The sequence below is a fragment of the Miscanthus floridulus genome, chromosome 8, assembly GCF_019320115.1.
Source record: "Miscanthus floridulus cultivar M001 chromosome 8, ASM1932011v1, whole genome shotgun sequence".
NCBI classification, from domain to species: Eukaryota; Viridiplantae; Streptophyta; class Magnoliopsida; order Poales; family Poaceae; genus Miscanthus; species Miscanthus floridulus.
In genome coordinates this window covers 63,528,780-63,544,105 of record NC_089587.1, presented here as the reverse complement: position 1 = coordinate 63,544,105, position 15,326 = coordinate 63,528,780, and the positions used below count along the sequence as shown (strand labels likewise).

The 15,326-nt window shown below is 49.2% G+C and overlaps 1 pseudogene; it reads left to right on the top strand.

Annotated features, from left to right (window-relative positions):
* The window catches only part of LOC136472326 ((E)-beta-caryophyllene synthase-like), a 69,094-nt pseudogene that overhangs the window by 45,564 nt on the left and 8,204 nt on the right, over positions 1 to 15,326 (top strand).

Genomic DNA, 15,326 nt, shown 5'->3' with positions numbered 1-15,326 from the left:
GCGGGCAGGCCTCCGTTAGTTCTGCGCTCGGCGACCACGGGCGGTGCCTCCGCCACCGCTGGCGCTCCGGTGGGCGCTATGATCGGCGGTGGTGATGGTCAGAGGCCGCAGGCGCTGTCCTCGCCCACAGTTGGTGCGGGCTCCATTCTAGGGACTTCTGCTGCGGCCGATGCACCGGAGGTCTAGGCTCTTTGTAGGACTTAGTTGTTTTGACTTGTATATTGTAGTCCAGTTGGACTCTTGTAAATAAAGTTTCTTTTGTTCTGAATGATTTTGTGGAAAATTTTAACCTTGCGCAGGTTCCGAGTCGGGAGCCTACGCAAGATGTTGCGCCTTTGACTCTCTACAACGACGGTATTTATGTGAGCGGAGAGCTTTGGGAGTATTGGCGTTCGGCCTTTCCCCACATCGTTGCGCGCGGCGTGTTTGAGTCAGTTAAGTTTGACATAGACAACGAGCGCGCTGGGTTTACTCGCGCGCTTGCTTGGCGCGGACCTTCGCCACAATAGTTTGGATTTTATTGTAAGTTTGTGTCCTGTAAGAATGCTACTTGACGTTTTATGGAATACAAAACAGGTTCACTTTCTTGATTGTTTGTGCGGGGGCTTATGTCTATTGTGCTAGTTTACATATCTCGTCTAGTCCTGAGCTTGCACACCGTGGGCCTTTGCTTGGGCGAACGTGCGCGATACAGAGGTGGTGGCCAGGACCTCCGCCCCATGTTCTCTCCTTCTCTGTGCTTGCTTGATGGCCAGGGTAGAAGTGTTGGCAGTTTTTTGGCTGGCGAAGGCATACTTGAAGTCCGCCTGCGAGGCTTGCTGGATCGGTGTGTGATCCGATAGGAGGTTTGGCGCAGCTTGTGCAGATGGCGGAGACTTTTGGTATTTCTTTAGCTGGGTGTTTTAGCTATCTGGTGGTATGGGCCTCCGACGCTGCACACCCGTGGGACATGTTTCATTTGTGGAGATGGCAGGTTAGGTCTCCGGCATCAGGGGGATGTTACGAGATTTCGTGTGATATCCCCCTTCTTCCGTAGGCCTACGCTGTTCATCACCGTGCCGTAGTTCCTGTCTCTTTTCCCACTGTCTCCGATCGTCTACTGGTGCCTCCAACTTTATGAGTTTTCGTACAATATCTACGGCCGACTTAGATATCTAAGGAGACCCCTGCCTCCATGGCCTTTGCTGTGACTTGTGCTTGTGCTCTACCTTCTTCCCCCCTTGTGCCTTATGCTAACTGAGGTTTTAAGGGTGTGGGGGGAACCCATTTTATAGCGGGGTGGTGGCTTTTGGTTGTTAAATTTTTGGTACGTTGTTTGTTGGAACGTATCTTGGCTTTAATGGCCTATATCTTGCTTGAATTATTCGTGTCTTTTGAGATCTTTTGAGGTAAATAGACCTAGTGCCTAAGTAACAGGGTTTTGTCAGACCTTTTCCTTGTTTTGCTATTTTCGATGGTGGAGACCTTCTTCGTGGTTCTAGCGCCATAATGGTGTTGCCCCTGATGCTTGGGGCAGTTTTTTGTTAAGGTCAGAGGCCTGTTTGGCCGAGGTTGTTTTTGCCTTAATGCCTGAATTTGTTCAGGTCTTCGTCAAGGTCGGAGGCCTGTTTGGCCTAGGGGGTTTCTGCCTTGATGCCTGAATTTGGACAGGTCTTTGTCAAGGTCGGAGGCCTGTTTGGCCAAGGTTGTTTTTGCCTTAATGCCTGAATTTGTTCAGGTCTTCGTCAAGGTCGGAGGCCTGTTTGGCCTAGGTTGTTTTTGCCTTGATGCCTGAATTTGTTCAGGTCTTCGTCAAGGTCGGAGGCATGTTTGGCCTAGGTTGTTTTTGCCTTGATGCCTGAATTTGGATAGGTCTTTGTCAAGGTCGGAGGCCTATTTGGCCAAGGTTGTTTTTGCCTTGATGCCTGAATTTGTTCAGGTCTTCATCAAGGTCGGAGGCCTATTTGGCCATAGAGGTCGTTTCAAATTGCCAATGCCTGTGGCCGGCGCTTTGAAAGGACCTGTGCTTATTTTTGTTCACTGAATATTGCGGCGCCAGAGCTGGCCGCTTTCGGTTTTGAACTTTTCAAGAGTTCTTTTGGGGAATTACCTCTTTATACTTCTAGAGGATTTTTACATTGAGCCTGCCTCGTTAAAAACCTCACCTCCGCTTGGAGTTCCCCTATGAGGAAAAGAGTACAGGCTCTTTTACATTTTTTGGGTTGAAGAAAAAAGAACTGAAAGGTAAATGAACAGAGGGGCCTCCGCTTATTATTTGCGGAGGTTGCCCTTTGGTACATTGCCTAGATGTAGTATCTGCGGAGGCTGTCAATATTCTAGGTGTGGGTTGTCATGACACCTTCGCTGTCGGTCAAGTGGAAAGAGCTCGGGCGGCCTGCTGCCGTTGCTGTGTATGGGCCTTCCTATTTCGACTGTAGTTTTCCAACAAGTTGTGCGTTGGGTTTTCTTCTGAGTACGAGGTCTCCGTATTTTATGTCTTTCCTTACCACCTGAGAGTCTCTCCACTTCTTGGTTTGGGACTGATATTTTGCAATATTTTCGACTGCTTCCAGTCTTATGGCTTCTATTGTTTCTTTTGCATATTCTTCATCTTGCAACATTAGCTGTCTCGTTGTGCGGAGGCTTTCGTGCTTGATTTCTTCTGGCATCATGGCCCCTTCTCCATAAAGCAGTTTGAATGGTGTGAATCCTATTGTTCTTGAGATAGATGTATTGTGTGACCAAATTACTCTGGGTAATTCATCTACCCATTTTCCTTTGCGTAGGCCCAGCAATGTTTTTGATATTGCTGAAAACACTATTCTGTTTGCTCTTTCCACAGCACCATTGGACTCTGGGTGGTATACTGAGGCGAAGGCTAGTTTTGTCCCAATGCTATTGCAGAATTCTTTGAAGTTCTCTGAATCGAATTGTTTTCCATTGTCTACTGTCAGAATCCTCGGTACACCAAATCTGCAAATGATGTTTTGCCAGAAGAATTTTCTGACAGTTTCTGAGGTTATCTTCGCCAGCGGCTTTGCTTCTATCCATCTTGTAAAATATTCTACTGCCACTACTGTGAATATGTTTCCTCCTTGGGATGGTGGTAATGGGCCGACCAGGTCCATACCCCATCTTTGTAGCGGCCATGTCGGAGGTATAAGCTGGGTCTCCGACGATGGTTTTGACTGCCCGGGAGAGAATGTTTGGCATGCTTTGCATGTTCTGACTGTCTGCTCTGTGTCTTGTATGTGTGTTGGCCAATAAAAGCCTTGCCTTATTGCCTTTGCTGATAATGCTCTAGAGCCAATGTGCGACCCGCAAATTCCTGAGTGTATTTCTTGAAGCAACTCTATGCCTTCGCTCTGCGATATGCATTTGAGGAGAGGCTGGACTACTCCTTTCTTGTACAGTACACCATCTATGATTGTGTAATTTCTTGCCCTGGCCTGTATTCTTGCTGCTTTTGCTTCATCTTCTTCGGTGGTTTTGCCTCCTAAGAATTATGTTATCGCTTTTCTCTAATCTTCATTTTGCAGGTGTAGTATGGGCTTAGGTGCCTTAGATGTCTCTGTAGTTGCCGGAGACTTCAAGATCTGGTAAAACGTGTTTGGTGGCAGTGGCAGGTTGTTTGCCGCAGCTTTTGCCAGTTCATCTACCTCTGCATTTTCTGATCTTAGGATGTGCTTCAGGGTGAAGCTCTCGAATCTCCGCTCCAAATTTCTGACAATGGATAGGTATTTGATGAGTTCTGGCTCTCTTGCTGTGTATTCTTTCTCTACTTGGCCAGTAACCACTTGAGAATCTATTTTGACTGTCAGTGTTTTTGCCCCTAGGGCCTTTGCTTTACTGAGCGCTAGGATCAGGCCTTCATATTCTACTATGTTGTTTGTTGATTTGAACTCTAGCCTTGCTGCGTATTTCAGTCTGACGCCGGAGGGTGCCATTAGGACGGCGGAGGCTCCTGCTCCGGCTTGGCCCCAGGCTCCATCCGTGAATGCTATCCAGCCTTGAGTGGTTGGTTGTACCTTGGGCTCTGTCAGAGGTGTCCAATCTGCTACAAAATCGGCTAGTGCTTGTGATTTGATTACTGTTCTGGGGACATACAAGATACCAAACTATGATAGCTCTGTAGCCCATTTGCCTATTCTGCCGGAGGCTTCTTTGTTTCTGAGCAAGTCTTGCAGTGGCAGCGATGTTGGAACTGAGATTTCGTGGGCTTGGAAATAATGCTTTAGTTTTCTTGATGCCATCAGCACTGCGTAGGCAACTTTTTCTACCTTAGTGTAGTTTAGCTTGGCTCCGGATAGTGCTTCTGAGATAAAATAAATTGGCTTTTGAGTTTTGCCTGATTGTTTTTCCAGCTCATGAACTAAGATTGCACTGACTGCATGGTCAGAGGCCACCACATATAGCAATAGGTGGCTGTCCGATTCTGGGACGGAGACCACCAGTGAGTTTGCCAGATACTCTTTCAAGTTATGAAATGCCTCCGACTGCTTGGACCCCCACTCAAAGTTGTTTCCGCCCCTCAGGGCTTGGAAGAAGGGGAGACTACGTTCTGCTGATTTTGAGATGAATCTATTGAGCGCTGCTATTCTTCCCGTCAGCTTTTGCACTTCTTTCTTGTTTTTGGGTTCTGCCATTGTCATTATTGCTCTGGTTTTGTTTGGGTTCGCTTTGATGCCTTCGCTGCTTATGATGTATCCGAGCATCTTCCCTTTTATAACTCCAAATATACATTTTTCTGGGTTGAGGCGGAGGCCAGCTGTCCTGAGGCTGGTGAAGGTCTCCTGTAAGTCGAAGACATGATCATCCTTGTTCTTGCTCATGACCACTATGTCGTCGACGTAGGCTATGATGTTTCTATCTAGTTGTGAGCCCAAAACTTCCTTTGTCATTCTGGCAAAGGTTGCTCCGGCATTTTTGAGGCCCTCCGGCATTCTGGTGTAGCAATATGTCCCGAATGGAGTGCTGAAACTTGTCTTGTCTTCGTCTTCTTTTTTCATCTAGATTTGGTGATACCCAGAGAAACAGTCGAGGAGAGAAAACCTCTGGCATCTGGCTGCCTTGTCGACGGAGGCATCTATTCTTAGCAATGGGAAAGTGTCTTTTTTGCAAGCTTTGTTCAGATCTGTGAAATATATGCACATTCTCATTTTGCCATTCTTCTTTGGTACCAGTACTATGTTTGCAAGCCATTCTGAATACTTGACTTCCCTGATGACTTTTGCATCTAGCAATCTTTGCACCTCCGCCTTTGCTGCCAGGATTCTGTCCTCCGACATTTTTCTCTGTTTCTGCTTTCTTGGCCTCATGTTTTCATTGATATCCAGTTCATGATGTATGATGTCCCTGTTGACTCCCTGTAGGTCGGAGGCTGACCAGGCGAAGATGTCTTTGTTTTTTACTAGAGTTTCCATGAGCTCTTCCTCCTCTGCTTTGCTCAATTCTGAGCTGATTGTTACTTTTCTATCTGGTAACTCCTTTTCTAGAGGGGTTACCTTTGTCTCCTCTTGACCTGTCATATCTATTTTTCCTCTGGGCATATCTGGAGGCTCTAGTTCTTTGTCTGCCGACTCGACTGCATTGATGTTTCTTTGGGCTCTGTAGATTGCTTTTTCTATGTTTCTTGCTTCTTTCTGGCTGCCTCGGACTGTGATAATACCATGGAGTGCTGGTATTTTCATGCACAGGTAGGCCATATGCAGGGCTGCGTTGAATTTGGTTGTGAATCCTCTGCCCAAAATGGCATTGTATGGGTAATACAAATCGACGATGTCGAAGGTTATGTACTCGGTTCTAGCATTTCCTTGGGTTCCAAAGGACACTGGGAGTGAGATTTTTCCAAATGCTTGTATCTGCTTGCCTCCGAATCTTATCAAAGGGGATTCGGAGGGCTGTAGTTGATTTCTGCTGAGCTTCATTTGGTCGAAGGTGTTTGCGAAGATGATATCTACTGAACTGCCAGTGTCAATCAGTACTCTGCTTATCTCCCATGCTGCTATGTTGGTCTTGATTACCATTGCGTCTGTGTGAGGGTAGCTTTCTAGCTAGAGATCTTCTTCTGTGAAGGTGATTGGGACTCTAGACCAATCTGTGTATTTTGCTGGGCCTTGGACTGCTACGTTGTTTACCAGGCGGAGGTGATCCTTTTTCTGCTTTTTCGTTTGAAACTCCATTGATGATCCTCCGACGATTGGTAGTATCATGCCTATTGTTGGTAGCGGTCCATGGGGGTTGACTTGGTTTTCTGGGTTTGGCTCATTTTTTGGTGTTGGTGGTTGGTTGTGAGGTGGCGGCAGAGGCAGTTGCTGCATGTGCTGCTGTTGCGGCGGAGGCTCGAACCTGATTTGGTTTTGTGGCGGTGGGTTTGTTTCGAGGTAGGTTATGTGGGGAGGTTTTGGGTTTATATAGGTCAGGCTTGCCTCCGACCTGTAGTTACCTGCCGGAGGCTGCTGCGAAGGCACTGACCACCATGCTGGTAGGAAGTTTGGGTAATAGGCAGAGGCCAGTGTGGAGGGATGTATTTGGTTTGCGTTTAGCGCTGGGTACATTGGGCAGTACTGCTGGTGGCCAGTTGTGTATGTGGTGTTGACCTCTCTTGCGCTCTGCTGTGTCGAAGGTTGGGCAGTCTGCTTGTTCTTCATCCTTTCCTGTGTTTCTTTTGTCTCCGGACAGTCTTTGGTGCTGTGCCCTGCGCTTTCGCCGTGAAAAATGCAATATGGCCTGCGTTGTTTCTGGTTGTGGTTTTTGTTCTAGTTTTTGCCTTGGTAACCTTGCCGACCTTGGTTCCTGGTCTGGGTCTCCGGCCGTGCTGGCGCTGTCGATTGCCCTTGCTTAGGATAAGGTTGACCCTCGATGCTGAGCACTTGCCCCTGGCCTGTTTTCTGATTTGATGCATTCTGGTTCGTATAGGTCTTCTGGGAGTTTTTGCTGCTGTTTTGCTATCTGTTTTGACCCTGCTCCTCCAGCCTTTTCTGGAGGTCATTGTCTGATCTGCAGTATTTCTCAAACTCGTCATACAATTGATGTATGGAAGTTGGTTTCTTTCTTGCTAGGTGTGCTGCGAATGGCCCAATTCGGAGGCCTTTGATCGCTGCTTCAATGGCGATCTCGTCTGGGACGTCTGGTGCCTTCGCCTTTAGTTGCACGAATTTCCAGAAGTAGTCATGTAGTGTCTCTCCCTTCATTTGCTTGCACTGGAATAGATCTGTGGAAGTTAGCGACTGTGTTGTTAGCCCCTTGAAATTTGCCAATATCTTGTCCCGGAGGTTTTCCCAAGAATAGATTGTGCTTGGTTTGAGCATAGAATATCAAGCCAACGCGTCGCCTTCGGCTGCAATGACAAATGACTTTGCCAAGACGGCGTCGTCTCCGCCGGCGGAGGCTACTGCTGCCTCGTAACTCATAATGAACTGATGGGGGTCTGTCTTTCCGTTGAACTTTGGTAGTGTGATTGGCTTGTACGCCGTTGGCCATGGCGACTGTTGTATGCCTTCAGAGAGTGGGGACTTGGGATTGATAGGCCTCCGCATCACCTGAGATGGCATCGTGGGCGCGCTGATCGCTGGCGGAGGCCCTTGTGGTATGGTTGCAGTTGGTGTTGCTGCGGAGGCTGGGATTGCGGAGGTTGACGCTGGTACTGCATGCTGCATACTTAGCATCTCAGCATGTAGGACTGCCAACTGCCGCCTTATTTCTGCTGCTTGTGCTGACGCTTGAATAGCTTGCTGATTAGCTGCGAATGCTGCTGCCATTCTATCCCTCTCTTGTTGCGCTCTTTGCAACTGTGCTTGCAGCTGTTGCAGTTCTTGCTCGGGTGTTGTGGCTGAGTTTGGTTGGGCCTCCGGATCTTGAATCTCTGGATCTTGGGGTTCCGGTGGTTGACCCTGGGCATCTGCTCTGGTGTCATCCTCCGCTGGCGAGGTTGCATAGGTGCTACGGGTGGTGTGCCTAGGCCTTCCTCCCTAACCCGTGGTCGTTGCTGCTCTGGTGGTGGTTTTTCTTTTCCCTGCCATCGTCGGTTTGCCTTGGCCAAACCACGGTGGGCGCCAATGTTGAGACTGGCGGTCTCAGACAGTGGGGAATTGGTAGGGGCCTCCGCCCGATGAGTGCGGTAATCGGGCGGAGGCTTTGGATGGGTTGGCACGGTGAGTGGGCGTGTAAGGGAGTGACATGCAATGCAGTGGTTTCATTAATACATTCACCAACCTGTGGTACTGTTACAAGTGTTCCCTATTTATAGGGCTCAACTACCACTTTTACAGAGTTTACAATAGTACCCTTCAACTGCTACAGTACATTCTCGGAATATCCCACTACTCGCCTTTCTTCTCGGGGGTAATCTTGTCTTGCCGCCCTCAGGTACTGGGCCTGCGCGATCAGCCGGCCCATCAGGCCTCAGGATCCGGCGATGGGCCTTTGGGCCTCCACCGTCGGTCTCCGCCCCATCAGGCCTCAGGATTCGGCGAAGGGCCTTTAGGCCTCCGCCATCGGTCTCCGCCCCTGGGACGCTGAGGCCGCAGACCCCCGACACCCAGTATTGCCGTCCTCCTGCTTGGGTCTCTGCCCCTGCGAGCGGAGGCCGAACCGGCGCGCCCGCGCCGTCCACGAGCGCCTTCCTCTGGTTACCTGCACACACACGTAGGTAACGTTGGCACTTGATTAGCCTTGCAGCGGGGCGGCGTCCGCCCCCTCCGCCCGAAGACGCCTACGAGCTAACTGGGCGGAGGCTGCACCAGGGTCACTGGCGGCGTCCTGCAAGCAGTCTGAGAAATCGTCATCTTTCTGGGTCTGGAGGCGTGGTAGCTGGGCCTTTGCTGAGGGAGTTGGTCGGAGACGTCTCTGCGAACTGCTAGTCGCGTAGGTCTCTGCCACTCTCGGAGGCCGTGTTACAACAATCAAATAGATAACATAAATCATAATCATAATATCATATATTATGACTCAGAGTTTCTGCTTAGAGAAAAATGTCGTATTATGGCATGACAGTTTGTTTACCATTCTTTTTTAGTTTTCTCCATTCCACTAGTGTTGAAATTTATATCATCGTATTTGAGAATTCCACAACATGCATAAGCATTTGTGGATTGGATGACAACAGAAATCATAATAATAAATTAATGAATAATGACCCAAAGGACTTTAGTTAGAGGAAACAACTTTCAGTTTGCTGCATTGTGTCAGTATCAACTTTGGCATCATCATTGTAGCGTAAGGGACTTAATGGCCCTGAAAACATAGTAATACCGAAAGTCATAGTGATATCCAAGATAGATTATTGTACAAACACAAAATGATCATTATATTTACTTTAGCATAATATAAAACTTTTCATTTACACTGGTTCACGTTGCATACTTAGGCATTCAAATGTTCATGGACACAGGACACATACAGAGGTAAGATTGTTGGCTTCAAACAAAAATTAATACCAACTCAAAGTTATTTGGTGGTGAAATCAGTTCTTTCAGAACTACCCACCAACCATATTGACACAATGATGATTTAGCGCACTTGAAAAGAGATAAAGAACATAATAGTTTGTCAAACAAAATGTGGCACAATCACAGTTAGATATAAAACATCAGAGAAGAAGCCTTGTAGTGGAGAATAGGTGAAGCAGGAAGCTTGCAGCACTTAGGAGTGTGTGCAAGATGTTAGTATATTTTACTTAATGGCTCAGTTTCTTTTGTCATTTAAGCCACAGTACGACATCTTTTTTTTCCCGGATTAAGCTACCAACCCTTTAAGTCTGCACATATGCAATGGTTGTATGAACAACTTCTTTTTAACATGGAAATACATAGGTGTCATTAGAGGTGTTATGGTGGCGGCTAGGGTTGAGTGGGAGAGAGGGGGCCGGCCGAGCAAGAGAGAAGGATTTTCCTTCTAATTCCTGCATGCTTATTCTCATAGTAGCTAATGGTATAAATAGCCGTTAGGCAGCCCAATCACCCCTTAATTCTCTCTCAATCACTCTTGCTAAGCTTCTAAATTTGCACCTGCTAATGGTGCGCCTAGGATTGTCCTCAGTTTGGTGCCAACCTAGCCACTTTCCTGATTTTACTGTGCTTGCCTTCTATATTCTACGGGTAAATCTCTTGCCCCACATGACAACATACACCTATAACACTACACCCCTCCTGGACAAGCAGCTTGTCCTCGAGCTGCGACCTAACCAGCTCATAACAATAACTCGACTCGACACAAACCTAACACTTAAAAATAAGCCTTTTACATCTCAGCCTATTTTATTATTCTCGACCTGAAATCGATTTGGACTCTTTATTTTGCGGCCTCCTCAAAGGAAGGTAGACACTGTCTGAATGCAGTAATTGCACATGCATAACCACCTGGATCCCATGGAGTAGTCCGCACATGGGCTTACGTCTTGAAGAAACAAGAACACAACAGCCCACGCAGCTTGGCCACCACATCCAGCCCAAACCATGAGCCACGTCCCAGACATGCATCTTGACGAGGAAAATGGAGCTCCGCCTGTCTGCGCCTCGGCATGCGTATCACCCATAAAGCAACAATGTGGTCGTGCCGCAACAGCGACCAGAAGAGGCGACCCCATGGTAGTCGATGGCGAAATGCGGCGGCGCTACGCGGTGCGCCTGCCCGTGACCCATGCCTTCTCCCCGCCTGATACCTGCTGGTCCGTGCCACACAGGGAAGAGAGGAGGGCTTCCAATGGAGAATGGAGAATGGCGAGGAGGGGTGCACCTCCCCAGCCGCCTCCACCGCAGACTCAGAGTTCACTGCCCATGTGGGAAACAGCATGCCCGCCGCCCGCGGGGGGAAACGCATGCCCCAGATCCCCGATGCGGCAGACGAGAACAAGGTCCTCCACGCAACGATGCACAACTTGGAGGAGCTGTGAAAGGGTCTAGGGCTGAATTAGCTACAGATCGTGCATCTCCCGCACCCGCCGACACGCTACGAGGCAGCGAGAAACAGCCTGTAGTCGCACCGCCTCCGACACCTGGCGGGCACTCTTCTTACTCAATTGCTCCTGGACAATCTCCTTCATCATCGATTCTGACATGGAGACAATGAACGTCCCATAGCCCAACCGGCCGCAGGGGAACACCGGCAGCATGGTGGTGGTGGTCGCCACGGTGGTCGGGATTTCAGGGCCTAGGTGTTGGGCGAGGTCGGACAGCGCCTTGGCGATGGGATCCGATGGCGGCGGTGGTGGCACCTTTGGCAGCTTGTTATGGCGGTGGCTCAGGTTGAGAGGGAGAGAGGGGGCCGGCCGGGCGGCCTTGCCCACGGCCGAGCAAGAGGGAAGGATTTTCCTTCTAATTATTCCTGCTTGCCTTTTTTGCTCTATGAGTGAATCTCTTGCCCCACATTACAGCATAAGCCTCTAACACCACCCCTGCTGGACAAGCAACTCATCCTCGAGCTACAACCAAACCATCTCATAACCATAACTTGACTCGACACGTACCTAACAACTAAAAAAAGCATTTTACATCTTGGTTCATTTTATTATTCTCGGCCTGAAATAGATATGGACTCTTTATTTTCGCGGCCTCCTCAATGGAAGGTGGACACCGTCTGAACGCAATAATTGCACATGTATAATTAACCACCTGGATCCCATGGAGCAGTCCGCACGATGGACTGAAGTCTTGAAGAAACAAGAGCACAGCAGCCCATGCAGCTTGGCCACCACATCCAGCCGAGCCACGAGCCCACACCCAGCCCCATCCAAACGGATGAGCTAGGCATAGCAATTGCATGCAGCCACGCATCTTGCTGAGGAAAATGGAGCTCTGCCTATCTGCGTCGTCAGCATGCACATCACCTAGAAGGCAGCAAGATGGTCATGCCACCGACAACAACCAGCGAAGGCGCCCCGCGGCAGTCGATGGCGGAATGCAGCGGCGCTTCGCGGTGCACGCCTGTCGTGACCCTATGCATGCCTTCTCCTCGCTAGATGCCTGCTGGTCAGCGCCGCATAGGGAAGAGAGGAGGGCTTCTGATGGAGAATGACGAGGAGGGGTGCGCCAGCATGCCGCAAGGGAACATCGGTGGCATGGTGGAGGTGGTGGTTGCCGGCGGTCGGGATTCAAGGGCTCTAGGCGCGCCCAGAGAGACGCCATCTGCTGGGCGAGGTCAGCCAATGCCTTGGCGTTGGGATCCAGTGGCAGCGTCGGTGGCACCTTCGGCTACTTGTCGCCCTCATCGAAACCTGGCATCTCCAACACATGCTATGGTGGCAGCTCGGGTTGAGAGGGAGAGAGGGGGGCGTCCGAAGGCCTTGCCCACGGCCGAGCAAGAGGGAAGATTTTTTTCTTCTAATTCCAGCTTGTCTCTAATCCCTATATGAGTCAGATAAATAGCATCCCTAGCTTACCACTCCCTATAATTCCTCTCTTCTTTCCTATCATTCTTCCAACCTTTCGAACTAACCCAATCAGCTAACTAACGCAAGGCTGAACAATTTGCTGCGCCTCTAATTCAGCATGGCTGCTAGCCACTAGGTAGGCCCATGACATACGCCTCTAACATGAGGTCTTGAAAAAAAATATTATCATAAGTCCCCCACTTAACCCTGGTTAGGTGGGACACAGGCTGGTACTAACGAAGTGATAAGAGCGGGTACAATCGGACATCGGGGCATGAATGCTAACGGACAAAAGATGTGTCTCCATTCCAGGACGATTCAGACATCCAAATCTCCTCTCATTCAGATTGCTAAATATGGTCTATAATTCACAATTGAAACTAGGTGGCCCTGGCAGCACTTAGGTAAAACTGAGAAACCATGGATGGCGATGTGTCTTTGAGTAGACATGTTGGGCAAACGATGAATAGGTCTTTCGATAAGGAGAGACCAGGTGTTTTTTGTTTTGAGTGAAATGCACCAGCGGCCCTCAAACTTTGAAGGGTGTGTCATTTAGGTCTATGAACTTTAAAAATGCATTTCTGGGTACCTAAACTTATTACTGGTGCACCGCAGGTCTATACCAGCCACATGGACGTTTGTTACTGATGTGGCATGCCAACATGACATGTTTTTTATATTTAACCACGTTCCTTCCCTCTTCTCACTGATGGATCCTTGTCTCCCTTTTCTCTCACGCTGACCCAGCACGTTGGACGCCGCGGCTGCCCTCACCTCATTGTTGCTAGTCTGCATGTCGCCATTCTACCCCACCACTAGCCAACACTGCCATCATCCATATAGCGTGGAAGCTTGTCACCGCCATCATGGAGCTAGGCGCGTGGAGAAAAGCATGGACGGGTCAATGGTCAAAGAAGGGTGCTGCTCCATCCCCTTGTGCAAAAGGATGCAGTCACACATACAACATGCATGTGTGTCAGCATGTGGGGTGGACTAACCAAGGTCGCCGGCCATTAGATAGTAAAAGATGCAACAACTACTGTCACAGTAATTACTCCTATGTGCGTGTATCATAAAGCAGCAGCTAGCTTCCCTATATATGCACCAACTGCAGTAGCATGCTGTGCTCTACAGCAGCGAGGCGAGGGGAGCCTCGGCATCCACATGCTGCAGTCGCAATGAGAGAAGAGGGATGCAAGGAGAAGAAATGATCTATTCGTCAGAGAAGAGCAAAGAGGAGTGCTTAAATGAAGAAAAATATGCCACGTTAGTATCGAGGTAAGGGGAGCCTCGGTGTCCACGGGCTGCAGTCGCCATGAGAGAAGAGTGAAGCAAGAAGAAGAAAGGATCTATTCGTAAGATAAGAGGAAAGACGAGTGCTTAAATGAAGAAAAATATGCCATGCTAGTATCGAGGTGAGGGGAGCCTCGGCGTCCATGGACTGTGGTCGCCATGAGAGAAGAGCGAAGCAAGGAGAAAAAAGGATCTATTCATGAGAGAAGATGAAAGATGAGCGCTTATACGTATAAAAATATGCCACCCTAGTATGCCACATTAGCTAGAAACGCCCACGTGGCTGTCATAGACATGTGGTGCACCACTAACAAGTTTAGGGACCTAAAAATATATTTTTAAAGTTCGCAGACTTAAAGTGGCAATGCCCTTACATGTTTGAGTGCCGCTCATGCATTTAACTCTTTTGTTTTTCAAAGTATGAGGAGTAATAATAAGCGATCCATATTGAGCATGTTGTTCTGAAATGAGAAAGTGAGAATTTGAGAGAGGCAACAAAAAGAAATGAGGAATCACCCAACCTGAGGAGGCTCATCCTCCACTTGCTGGCCATCCTTCTGTTGGTGATACTCCAGCAGCAGCTGCTGGTCCTGCTTCTGCTTCTCCTCTTCCTCGATCTCAAAGATCCTGTTTTGCACAAGCTCGTAGGAGCCTTCCTCCAGTACGCGCCACACATCAGGGCCAGGGACCCCGTACACCTACAGCCGTATCAGAGAAAAAACCACAATCGAGTGCATTCATTCATTCACACTCGAATTCAAGCGCCGATCGCCGCAAACACAAGAGAACGCCTTGTAACCGGCTGTTCACGGCACCAAAAAAGGCGGATTTCGAACCCCCAATCGATCAGGAAACCCAAACACTAAAATGCCGCCATAGACCGTGCTGCTTGCAGGGGGAAAAAAAGAAGAGACCTAATCGAAAATCACCTTGAGGAGATCAGAGACGATGGACCTAATGTCGCGTGCAGCGTAGCCCATGGCGGCGAAGTGGTCGATGGCCGCGTCGATCCGGCGGTTGCCCTTCCTGGGCCGCCGTGCCGGCATTGCTCTCCTTCCCTAGCTTCTTTTAGGGTTGTATACGAACGGTCGTCGGCTGGTTTTGGTTGCGGTTTGGGGCTTCGGGCGATGCGGCAGTGCTACTCCTACAGACTACAGCCGCCTCGGAATGGCACGTGACTCTCGCTGCCTCGTCAGCTCGGCTCAAAATCCCATCACCGCAGTCCACATCACGTCAAAGCGGGGTGAGACGCTCCCTGTCAGGTGTATGGACCGGCCTGGCTACTGGCTACTGGCTACCCCTTCCTTTATCACGAAACGTCAAAGCGGGATTGCTTGTTAGATTGGAAATGATGATCTAGTTTTTTCAGGGTTCTAGAAAGAATGATAAAATTTTGAGAGGGGGTGTAAATAATGACATGACCGAACTGGAATTTTGGGTTGGAATGAATTCTCGGGAGAAGTATTCGGACTGCCTGCTAATCTCGATTCCTCCTCTGCAGCTCGCTCTTCACCACAGTCCCTAGACATGGAATTCGATGGCCGCTGCCACAAGGTCCAGGAGCCCAAGTTCGACTGCCTGCTCTTCGGTAAGCCGCTCTGCTCTGCTTCCTGCAAAAATGTCGCCGCCCCGTTGCTGTCTTATTTTTGTTTCGTTCTGTTGTTGCCTTGTTCCTCTGCCCCTTCAC